The 13,526-nt window shown below is 32.1% G+C and overlaps 1 long non-coding RNA gene across 1 annotated transcript; it reads left to right on the top strand.

Moving 5' to 3' along the window:
- On the top strand, positions 6,375-8,389 carry LOC108661228. Its single transcript, XR_001926977.1, has 3 exons — positions 6,375-6,410; positions 7,277-7,344; positions 7,762-8,389. It is a non-coding gene; the product is annotated as an uncharacterized LOC108661228 (long non-coding RNA).

Here is a 13,526-nt window from a genome sequence, read left to right as displayed (position 1 = left end):
TTGATCATCATGAGCCCACATCTAACCAAAATGCATCGAAAGTTGGAAACCTACAACTTTTACCGATTCGAGTCCAAATGAAGGTCCTTGTCAAAGTCAGCTAACTATGAAATTCTCCGAGCCTGAAATGTGAGGAAATGAGGGTGGTGAGATTATAAAATCCTAGTGAGTAAACAGATACCATCTAAACTATCTAAAGTCGAGTAAGTGGAGACAATTGAAATAAGTCATCATACTGTAATTTCATTACCTTTCAACTCATTTCAACCAAATAAAATCAATCCATATAAATCGAGTAATCAACTTGGCTTATGAATTTTTTAAAACTTTGGCTCTTGCCAAAACTCATACTCGGTGATACCTTGCACAGGGCATCCAACCGAGTCTGCCAAGGCTGTTAAAATTTTTGTATACACTTAAAATATATTTTTAGTTTGAGAAAAATACAGCCGTTCCTTGGCGTTGGCTGAGTTCCCCTTCACGTGGTGGTTTGGCATGAAGTGAAGCCTAAGCTTTACTCCAAGAGATAGCCTACACGACTCTCCATTCGAGGTAAGAATATAATGGAGTTTATCGTGGCCCTCTAATAGGCTAGTCCACGGAACCCCTCTACAGTGAATAATTAATATATACTCCACCAATCAATAAATTCATTCTAGCATGACATGGTAATTTATCGCAACCTAGCCTCTCAAGGCTAAATTCTCAGTACAAATAATTCTAACACCAAAATCAGTTTAGCCATTCATGCTCATATATTGTCATAAGCCATTCAATTTAAAACTATAAATTTACAACACAAGCAGGCAGTCTCTAATTACTCTATTTTCAAAACCAGTATTCGATTTTTCCAAAAAATTTATAAAATCATTTTATAAAATCGTAATTTCTCCTAAAACATAGCAATTTACCATTGAAACTCATTTTCCATAAAATCACACAATTGTATAAAACTACTCTAGATAATTAAGACGATAATAAGTTCACTCACAGTTCTAGGAGTCGATGTACTCCTAATCCCAATCTCCAAGCACAATCTCTGTACTTTTACTAGTGTACTTTGCTCACCACCTATCCACAATGTATAATACATAATTCACCACATCAATGCTTGACCATTATAAAATCAATTCAGGCTCGGTATATATACATGATATGATATACAACTTATCCGACTACCGCTTAAATGCGGTGCTGACCTAATTCGGCCTATTATCTCCAATTTAACTCCAAATCAATTCTTCTCACTTTCTACACTCCAATTATACTTAAATTACCTTAGTGACTGTGAATGAGATTCAATTTATCAGTCTTGATAGCAAATTACGAAAATACCCTTAGTGGGTAAACATTAATATTTTTGCTCCGAAAATTCTCATTATTTTTCTAGGCTCATAATTCATCATTATTCATCATAATTGCTCAAATAAACATCAAGATCAGAGCCAATATTCCCCTAGAAAATTCAGCCAATAATGGTAATGGAGGAAAATAAATTCTTTTCTTGTTGTTTTGTTCCTAAATATGCTAAACTAACTAAAAACACTAACATAGTCTAAAATCGAATTATTCCAACAACAATTCCTCTTCCATACCCATTTTTCAGAATTGAATTCATCATGATAACTCAATATTCAACCATGGAAATCAAGAACAAAAGCATGGGTAAGCTAGGTATCTAGGAGAATTAAAGAAATTCTAACTTACTTAGCTTGTTTCCTTGATTTCTTCACTTTTTCTTTAAATTTCCACCTAGGTTTTCTTGTTTTTCCCTTTGTTCTTCCTTTGTTCTTGTTGCTGGTTGCCTAGGCCGAATATAGTGAGAGAATTGGGGATTTCATGGGCTGATTTCTATAAAAAATAATAAAATAATCAAGCATGCCACGTGTCACATACTTATTGGCCCAATTTTTTAACTTTTTGACTTTTTCTTCTTAATTTTCCACCACAAATATTCTGGTATTTATCCAATCCTACCACAATTAAAATCCCTTGGTCTTGACAAGTGCTGGGGCAAAATATTTATCGATTTGCCCTTGGAGCAAAAAAATTACGATTTTACCCCTATACTCTGAATTATACCAGAATTAAAATTTTTCACTTATAAACCTCAAATCATACTCCAATAAGTCAAATTACACTCCAATGAGTCAAATGGGGCCAAAAAAATCTTTTCTAAAATTTCTATTTTGTCCCCAGATGGCAAATGACCATTTTGCCCCTAGATAGAGAAAGTTTCGGTTTGACTCCAAATTGATCCTCGAACTCCGAATCACCAAATTAAACCATTCTAGGACTTTAAATTTCTTAATTTCATCATAAATTTTCTATTTGATCTAGTTCGAGGCTTAAATCAACTTTGTTGTACCTCTAGATACAATACCGACTTTTGTAAATTTTTCGGGACTCTCCTAGCATGCAAACATGCTATCCATCACATGTATGTCATGACAAATATTTTTATAGAGTCGGGCTTGTCATCTTCTCCCCTAGTTGGATCAACCATATGATCCTTCTTCATGACTGATTTCAACATCCGGATAAATATTAATATTTTAATATTATTTCATTAATAAATTATTATTTTATTCTAAAAATTTTATCTTGTCTCCTTGGTACCCAAAATACCTTATTATGCCTCACTTGACTTCCGAATTGCCTTTTATCTCACAAATTTTCCTCCGATAAAATTATTATTATTTTCTCACTTGCGGAATATTTTATCCTAAACTACTCCTTTCATCTTTTATCACTTTTAAACATTTTAATTGACCTCAATTTGCAATCGATCAACTTTATTTATCACCATATCAAAGTATAGGGTATTTCAAATTTTGTCCCATTGTCTCAAATTTCATCCAATAAGTGATTTAATACTCTAGATCTAATCTTTTGAGTATCTAGATGTAATAAGTAGCTAATTCATTAATCCACTAGGCCCAGATTAATCACCAATCTTCCTAAAATCACTAAAAGTGATGTTAATGCTATGAACTCCATTATTTGGATATATGTTCTCAGATGTTCATTTTGATTATAATCCCAAAATACGGAGTCTAGATCAATGCTTTATGATGATCATGCTCATGGTAAATCAAAGATTATAAAGAGATTAAACACGAATCCATTATCCATCAGGATTTTGGTTATACTATAAGCAAATGCATAAGTATGAGATTAAGATTTAAGTAACGGTTAAACTTAAATTTGATTCCCACATGATTCTAGTTCATGTTATAGTGTTATTACTCTAAGTCAACAATTTCGATGATTTGAGACTTATCATTTCCTTGAAGTGAATCACCTTCATTTCGTTGAAAGTAATCTGGACACTACAACCTTAACAGAATAAAGTGACCACCTTTCTTATATGGTTGTAAACAATATTTAGATTCAATTAAAATACATGTCTCTTATGTATGACTCTTCATACAAATGTATTTTAATATTTTAATAGAATCATGGTACCTAATAATAATGAATGCTTACTTAAAACAAACTCTTCGTCTTATTATCAAAATGTACTTTCATTACAAATTTAATGAAATTAAGCATGAAAATATACTTGCTTTCCAGGGCACCATATTCTCAAAATTCCTAACATGTTCTAGATTTCGTATACCATCACGATAAACTATTGCTAGGGATTATTATAAGGTTTATACTGATGAAAAAACTTGAATGAGAATATTGTTGAGATCATGCCCTGGTAGAATGTGTCTCACCATTGACATATGGACTTCAATACAAAGAATTAATTATATGTGTCTAATTGCATATTTTATTGATAATGATTAGAAGTTGCAAGAAAGAATTTTGAACTTTTGTCCCATTACTAGTCACAAAGGTAAGGCCATTGGTAAGGCAATTAGTTAATGTTTGCTTGATTGGGGGATCCAAAAGATTTTTTCTATCACTTTGATAATGCTAGTTCAATGATGTTGCAATAGGACATTTGAAGAAAAAAATTTAAAGTTGCTGGAACTAGTATTTTAAGACGTAAATTTTTTTCATGTGAGATGCATTGCTTATATTGTTAATCTCGTGGTGTCTGATGGATTGAAGGATACAATATCTCAATTGCTCATGTTAGGGGAACAGTGAGATATGTTAGACAATCCTCTGCTAAATTAGCCAAGTTTAAGGATGTGCTGCTAGTGCGAGAATCTAGAGCAAGTGTTTATTGTGTTTGGATGTGAGTACTAAATGGAATTCTATTTTTTTGGTGTTGGACATAGCTTTGAAATTTCAGAGGGTTTTTACATCATTTGAGTTATGTGATAATAGCTACATACCTGAGCTAATAAGGTTGGGAGATGGGGTGCCTAATGACAAAGATTGGGGAAGTGTTAGTAAGTTTTCTCGTTTCTTGAAAGAATTTTATGATTTGAACTTAAATGTTTTAGGCACAGTTTACATAACCGTTAATTCTTTTCTGGATTCCATTTTTGATGTGTATACCACTTTGATTGAATGGAAAAATGGGGATGATGTTGATTTATGGCTATGGCAATTAAGATTAAAGAGAAATTTGACAAGTATTCGGGGAATGTGGACAAAATGAATTTGGTGTTGTTCATTGTTTTTATACTTGATTCGAGGAAAAAGCTTTTTTATGTTGAACTCACTTTGCTAGAAATGCATCCTCCTACACAAGCTTTAATGATGTTTTCTTTGGTTACACAAACAATGGATGAGTTGTTTCGTTGCTGTAGAAATGTGTTACAACCTCTTTCTCATGTTGGTCAAAATGGTTAAAAGTGTCCAACGTCCATAGGACAAGGCACTAGTGGTGGTTGTAGTGATAGTGTTGCTTCGACTTTGATTGGCAAAGACACAGAACATACTTAAAAAAAGATTGGATAGGCTCAAGAAGCATCGGTTAAACATTGGGTCAAAAGTGCTAAAAAAAGAATTGGAGAAATATTTATCTGAGCTTGTGGATGATGAGTGTAAAGCCCGACCTTATAAAATACTTGTCATGACATACATGTGATGGATAACATGTTTGCATGCTAGGAGAGTCTCGAAAAATTTACAAAAGTCGATATTATACCTAGAGGTACAACAAAGTTGATTTAAGCCTCGAACTAGATCAAATAGAGATTTTAAGGTGAAATTGAAAATTTTAAATTCCCAGAACGACTTAAAATGTTGATTCGGAGTTCGAGGATCAATTTAGAGTCAAATAAAAAATTTCACTATCCAGGGACAAAATGGTAATTTTTTTGAAAGATTTTGATCATATTTGACTTATTGGAGTATGATTTGAGGTTGAGAAGTGAAAAATTTGCAATCCCGGTATTTTTCAGAGCATAGGGGTAAAATAGTAATTTTCCCACCCCAAAGGCAAAACAGTAATTTTTCACCATTAGGACACTTGTCCAGCACATGGATTTTACCCAATATTATCATGGATAATTGAAGGAATTTATATGGTGGAGAGAGAAAGCTTAATAGTTAAGAAATAAAAATGGACCAATGAAATGGTGACACATGGCATATTTATAACCATTAAATATTTGGCTTATAAATTAACACAAATCAGCCCATTTTCTCTTCATATGGCCGGCCAAACCAAGAGCAAAGGAAGAACAAAGGGAGAAAAGAAAAACAAGAACCTTAGGTGGGAAAATTCAAGGGAAAATTGGTGGATTTCAAGGAATCAAGCAATCAAAGGTAAAATTTCTTGATTTTGACTTGTGATCTACCTTTCCCATGCATTTCTCCTTATTTTTCATGGTTAGATTTCATGTTTTCATGGTGAATTCATGGCTGGTCAAAATGGGTATGGAGAGAGAAAGATGTTAGATTGATTTGATTTTAAGTTATGTTAGTGTTTTTAGTTAGTTTAGCATATTTAGAAACAAAACAACAAGAAAAGAATTCATTTTCCCCATCAACCATCAATGGCCGAATTTCCTAGGGAGGATATTGTGGCTGAAATTGATGATATTTCATGATATTTTGGTGATATTTGATGTTTGGTGAGACTAGAAATTAAATGGGAAATTTTGGTGTGAAAATTTGAATTTTTACCTAACGTATAGACAAGTGTGATTATTGACCCGGGACTGATAAATTGAATCTCATTCGCAGTCACTGAGGTAATTTAGGTATAATTAGAGTGTAGAAAGTGAAAGAAATTGATTTGGAGTTAAATTGGAGGTTTTAGCCAATTACACCGAAAATAGTGCGAATTAGGTCGAATACCGTATTTAATGGCTATTCGGACGTTTTGCATCACATTTCGTGCATTCATATTATGGAGCCTGAAATAGTTTATGATAAATTGACACAATTTATTGAAATTCGTGTCATGTATGATGTATAGGTGGTGAGCCCTCTAACAAGGGTAAAGAGATTGTGCCCGAAGATCGAAAATAGGAGTATATCGAACTCCTAGTACTGTGAGTAGCCTTATCATCATTTTAATTATCTAAAGTATGCTTTAATTCGGTTTTGGTGAAATTTTATGAAAATGAGTTTAAATGGTAAATCTTTGTGTTTTGCAAACAAAATGTGTTTACATGAAAAGATTTTATAAATTGTCTTAAAATTGAATAATGATTTTGAAAAATAGAGTAATTGGAGACCACTTGTTATGTTGTAAAATTTATGATTTGAATCGAATGGCTTATGACAATATTTGCATGAATGACTGAATTGATATTTGTGTTGAAATATATGAAATGTGTATTTAGCCTTGAAAAGCTGTGAATTACAATAATTACCATATCATGTTATTGAATTTTATTGATTGGTGGGATAATTATTAGCTTACTGCAGTAGGTGGGTCTCCGTGGACTAGCCTATTAGAGGGGCACGGTAAATCCCGTTATATTTTACCTCGGTTGGAGAGGCGAGTAGGGTAACTCTCGAGGTATAATTTTTAGAGTTCACTTCACGCCAAACCACCACGTGAGGGGGAACTAGACAAACGCGAAGGAATGACTATGTTTTCAAAATAAAACATGACTTTCTAATAGCCTTGGCGGACTTAGTTGGGATAGCCCTCGGTCAAGGTATCCCAGATAACTGAGTATGATAATAATTTTTGGCATGAGCCAAGCTTTTAAGAAATTCATAAGCCATACTGATTATTTGATTTAAATAAATTGATTTCATTTGGTTGAAATAAGTTGAAAAATGATAAATTACAGTTTGATGAAATGTTTTAATAGTCTCTTTTTACTCGCCTTTAGATATTTTGAATGATGTTTGTTTACTCACTAGGATTTTATAATCTCACCACCCTCATTTCCCTCCATTTTAGGCTCATAATAGATTGTAGATAACTGATATCGGCGAGGACTACAATTGGACTTGCCACATCTAAAAATTGTAGGTTCATTTCTATTGATACTTTTAGTCATTCGTGGGCCCACGTGTCACTGTAAATTAAATTTTATACTTTGGTTATCTGTACTACAACATGTATGAATTTGTTTTGCTTTTACGCTGTAAAAATTATTTACATAGTGTTTTGAAAATATTATTTTATTAAAAAATTGAATATTTTATTCTATATTTTTATTTTATTCTAATAGTCATAATTTCATTTTAAATGAATGTTTTAGACATCCAAATTTATTTTTGATTTTGAATTATGTGTTTTGTACTTGTATATTACAATTCAACCGGTGTCGAAATATTTAGGAAAAAATGGCCAAAATACCCCTGTGAGATGAAAATTATTATTTTGTTTGTTTTAAGTTGAAAATAGTTTAAAATCTTTTAGAACGTGGTATTTGGCAACAGTTACTCACAGGAGAAATGAGAAGCTGATATTAAAACCTTACGGGGTTCCGATTGACATTTTGGGTAACGAGTGTCGATGGGGACATCGCGGTGGTTGTCACAGGCTTGAGGGGAGTACCGGGTCATGACAATGAGGGTTTCGATGATGATGAGTTTGATATTCTCATGTGACAGAAACTTAATCATTTTAGGTTTGTTGTACTTGCTACTATTGCTCGTGATGTTTTGGCTGCTTCCGTATAAATAGTTGCTTCAGAATATGCTTTTAGTACCGGTGGATGGGTGCTTGATGGATATAGGAGTTCTTTGACTCCTAAGGTTGTGCAAGCACTTATTTGTGCTCAAGATTGATTACATGGATTGGCACATGGTGATCCGAATTTGATTAAAGATGATCTGGATGAGCCCAATAAACTTTATTTTTGTAATTATTTTATAATTTTATTTGTATTTTAATTTATTAGATTTGTCAAAGATCAATTTACCATATTTGTTATTTTATTTTTTTTAGATTTGGCTAATATTGCATTGGAGACAATAGTTGAGTTTGAGTCGGACTAACGTGTTATTTCTATTGGCTATTTGCACTTTTCCAGTAATGTTATCATTAGGTATTATGCAACATTTACATTACATTTATAATTCATTTAGATTATCTTACCACAAAAATTTGCACTAATTATATATTTTCTTTTAACCTTTTTAGGAGTATGTTCTGTAAAATCGTTGAATTGAAGTTGGAACCTCAAAGGTCCATCTGTTGAAATTTAGTAATTTATGTTGTGAAACATTGAGTTGTATAACTCTTCTTTGTTTATTTATTGTATGAAGATTAATGTTAATTTCTTTGTGATCATATTTAATTATGAAACTTTTGAAACTAATGTTTATTTATTATACAACGATTAATATTTATTTATTGCATAAAATTAATATTATTATCCATTTGAAAAAAATAAATAGGTCAAAAGGATTACATATAAATAAATGGACCAAAAATAGCCATTTACAAGGGGTTATATAAAAAAGCCCAAGTCAAACAAAAAAAAAGGCCATTTATAAAGGATTGAACAAAAAATCAGCCCAAGTCAACCCACTTCAAAAATCGACCTAAGATCAACCAAATCAAGGTCGAGTAAAATCGATCGAAACCAACCTCTTACAAGGTTCAGTTCAGGCGATTTCTATGATAAATATTTTTGGTCAATTTTACCTAAAATCGAATTGACAACCAACAAAACCAAGCCATGCTTACCCCTACCTTTGTCACCTTTTTTCCATCACATCCTCAGATCTATAACTTTGCACCCTTTCTCCCTCTATCTTAGTGCTATTTCAAATGCGACCCTATTGACTTTTTTCTTATCCCTTTTATATAGGTCACAATTTTATTAAAAAAACTTCCCTTTTTATCATTTTGCTCTGCCTCTTCATCTTTACTTTCCATCTCATTTACTATATCCATGTTAATTGTCTTTTCTTGCTCTTATGTACTACACTTTTCTTGTTCTTATACAATCCAAAATGTGCTACCGTGTTCTTTTCCTTGGTCCATGTGTGCTTTTTCACTGTTGTTTCCATTGGTTTCTCTTTTTTTGTCAAACCCCCACTTCTTACTGGAGCTTGGCATTGAGATTATTATAATTTGGATTTTACTATAATTCTTTAGTTCTCTCAAATTCAAATATGGAAATTTATAACAACACAAGTAGTGACTCACCTTGCTCTCCACCATCTCCATTAGTTTCACTTTAAACACTTTTGAACCCAACCTTAAATTCACTATCTCTTTTACTTTATCAGGTCTTGAAGTCATAATCTGCATCACCCTTATGATAAATGATTGAGCTTTTAATGTTTCTTCATCCATCCATATGAAGCCACTGATCATGTTTGTCAGATTTTGGAACATAAAAACATTCCACACATGCAACAGCACTCCATGGCAAGCCACCCATATTCTTCTATTCTCCACTTACAGTTCCTCTAACCACTCTTTTACATCCATGAACCGTTCACCTAGCCACATCCACCTCGAATCTTGCATTGCTTCAAAGAAATTTTTGTCATGGAAGGAAATTATGAATTGTCTTCCATTCCCTCGTCTCATGTCAACTTCAATGACACCGTCCATTCTCATATGCTTTGCAATGGTTTCTTGTTCCAACTGGCTCTACATATTTGTGAAATTCCACCTTAATGCATGATGCTAAATAAGAAACCCTTAAGTGAGTATGTTGGTTTCCTATTTTGAACATTCAAAAGTAAGTTTTGATCTTGGAAAAATTCATGTTTTGATACATTAGGATGATTTACAAAGTTTGCTGTTGGAGTCCAATTGGACATGTTTCTAAGCTTTATTTTTGCTTACTGGGGCCTATTTATCAATAAATGTTCTTCATTTATTGATAGATACAATCCAGAAAGGTTTTCTTAAAGCTACCTTGAAGAACATTTATGGATCGCTGACTAGATCTATCAATAGATGGCCCTCATCTATCGATAGATGGCAACCAAAAAGCATTTAAAAAAGACTCTAAGGCCCATCATCAATAGATAGCTTCGATCTATTGATAGATGACACCGTTTTCACAAAAGTAAAATGGGTAAAAATGTATTTTCACATCCAATATTATAAATACATCATATCGTTCAAGGGTTTTCAACCTTCAATCAATTTTCGAAGGTAAAACCCTAACTTTAAACCCTCTCAACTCATTTTTGAACCAAAATCCTAATTTTTTATGATTCTAAGCTTGGTTTTGTGTTTTAGAGAAAAATTTGACATTTTTAGGCTTTATAATCTTTAAATATCATCTTTTTGATTTTGAAAATGTTATTTTTATGCCCAAAAATTCTGTTGGAGATTAAAGCTTAAAGGTTTTGAGATTTTATTTATCATTTAAGCTCATCTATGGCTAGAATAGAGGATTTATGGGTTTCTAGAATGGGTTTAGTTAGAGAAATAGCTGTAGACAAAAGCGAATAAATTTTGAAAGTACTTAGAACCAATATTTCGAGATTATTATAAGGAATTGATTGTGATGATTATTGTATGCTAGGAACACTTGAAAACTCCACGAATTTCACCGATTAGGAGTTTTGATCAAGTCTTCGATTAGGTAAATGGACACACCAATATCAAATTATTTTAATATGTAACGGTGAAGCATGATTTAATGATTTATGATGAGTATGTTTTCCCTTAATTTTTAGTTAATGAAATGAGTTTGTGGGTGACTAAAGTGTTTGGAAATGGTTTTCAAATCTATAATATTTGTAAATACTCTATTATGTAGTAGTTTTCAATAAAAAGGGACAAGCATCTTTATGTTCAAAGTTCACTTGATTACTCTGGCCTTCAGACTAGTGTGGGTGCAAGGTATCATTTATGTTAATGTATGAATGTTATGATGAGCATGCTTGATATGTTGATGCATGTAATGTATGGTGGATTATATAATGTTCTTCCGTCTAAGATACTATGGTACAAACAACATGATCGAGGAAGCTTGATGAATGTCATGAGATTACATATATGATGATGATTCCATAAATCGTATATGAAGACTAAGTAAATGTAATAAATGCCATGATGTTTTGTATATGATGCATATTCCATATACCATTTGAGATTAGTAGACAAGTATGATAAATGATTTATGATAGTATGTGAGGTATTTTCCACATACCAAATGATATGAGTATGAGTACTTGATTTGAGTGAAGTATAATTCCATTCTTAGGATGAATAGGATGAAGTGATGACTTCACTCCCATGATGCATCATAAACACCCAAGCTGCAATGAGGATTGTACATTGTTAGCCCAAGGTGCAATGGGGATTGTTCATTGCCAACCTAAGAAGCAATGGGGGTTGTAAGTTGCTAGTCTAAGGTTGATGGGGGTCAAACCCTCACAATGTATGAGTTTATTGTTATTTGAATGTTGATGATTGTGATATTATTGAAGAAGTTGCATGCTTAATTTATTTGAGTATTGTTATGATGTTATACTCCATTATGGCAAAAATATAGGCTTGGTTAAACAAAACTTAGCCTTAAAAATAGCCCTAAGAGGTAAGAGGACATTTGGTTTGGTAGACAAGTAGAATTTTGCCCAGAGAACAAAATTTCATAGGCTATCTATCTATACTTGTGATAATTCTATGAAATAGAATTATTTTTATCTCAAATTGTTCTTAAAAGTTAGTTAAGTTCTTGAGTTTATGTTAGAATTTAGTTATTTTTAATTATTTTTTTATTTAGTTTGTTTTTATTAAGTTAATTTAATTTTATATTTATTTATATTAATTTAGTTATGATTTATTAGTTTTTATATTTTTGTAGGATTCTAGAAGAATAAGGCTTAATTAGGTAAATAAAGGTGTTTAAAGAGTTTAGGCTCTGTTCATATATGTTGTAGTATTTTGAGTATAACTCTCACTTTAGAACTCCAAATAATGCGATTCTTGAAGAATTGGAAAGCTAAGAGATAGAGATACAACTTTCATGAAGATCACTTTGTCCAGTTCTACTTTGAAGATGGAGAAAATCAAAGTCAAAGTTGACAAAGTGTAGCAGTTGATATGAAGCTAGGAGAAAGGAAATTTTGTGGGCCAACTTAAAACTATTGGACCCTGCACTAATTTTAAGCCCAAACTAAGAGTTTTTAGGCTAATTTAGTTTAGTTTAGGTAGGATTAGGTTAGGTAAGGTTATAAATAGTTAGCTTAAGGAGAAGTTAGCCACAAACTCACATATATATACATAGATATACATTGAGGAGAAATCCTTAAGAGAGATTCAAGAAACTAGAAGTTGAGGTTGAAGACCAAAGATCAAGTTTGCAAAAATATTTATTTTCTTCCTTAGCTTTTCTTATTCTTGTTACTGTTGATGGCTAAACTTCATATGTGTTTATTTACTTTTGCAATTATGAGTAGCTAAATTTCTTTTTCCAGGATTGCAATTGAACTCACATGTAGTTGAAGTTTTTAATCTCTTTCTAACTTATTTTCAATGGAATTGAATTGTTTATTCCAATTTATTCTCAATGCTTTTAAATGCCTAATCACCAATTAAATTGATCTAGGAACCTAAAAAAACTTGGACAAGGAGTTTAGTGTAGACTAAAATTAGAATAGCATATGATCATATTTAATTGATTTGTGTATAGGATAGGAATATACCTATATGCCGTATGTAACCAGATTAGAGCGTGAACTTAATGAGTATTATAAATAATTGAGGACTCTAGGTTAACAATTCTGTCAAACCCTGTTTTATAAAATAATTACGACTTCATTTACATGCTCAATAGAATGGTTACATATTTAGGAAGTTTGAGAAAATCGTTAAAAGACGATATTACCCCTAATGGTATCATTAAGTCGATTAAGCCTCGAACTAGTTCAAATAGAAATTTTACGGTGAAATTAAGAGTTTCATGGTCCAGGGATGACTTAAAATGGTGATTTGGAGTTCGAGGATCAATTTGGAGTCAAACCGAAATTTTCACTATCTAGGGGCAAAATGATCATTTGTCACTTGGGGACAAAATGAGAATTTTTAGAAAAGATTTTTTTTTTGGGTCCCATTTAACTTATTGGAGTATAATTTGGGCATTGGAGTATAATTTGAGGGTTTGGCAGTGAAAAAGTTTAATTTCGGTGATTTTTGGAGTGTAAGGGCAAAATCGTAATTTTTCCACCCGCGAATAAAATTTGAGATTTTGAGAGAATTTAGATCACATTTGAAAAATTGG

The sequence above is a fragment of the Theobroma cacao genome, chromosome 3 (assembly GCF_000208745.1).
Source record: "Theobroma cacao cultivar B97-61/B2 chromosome 3, Criollo_cocoa_genome_V2, whole genome shotgun sequence".
Classification (NCBI taxonomy): Eukaryota; Viridiplantae; Streptophyta; class Magnoliopsida; order Malvales; family Malvaceae; genus Theobroma; species Theobroma cacao.
Note: the sequence above shows the minus strand (reverse complement) of the source record. Positions and strands in the feature narration are given on the sequence as shown.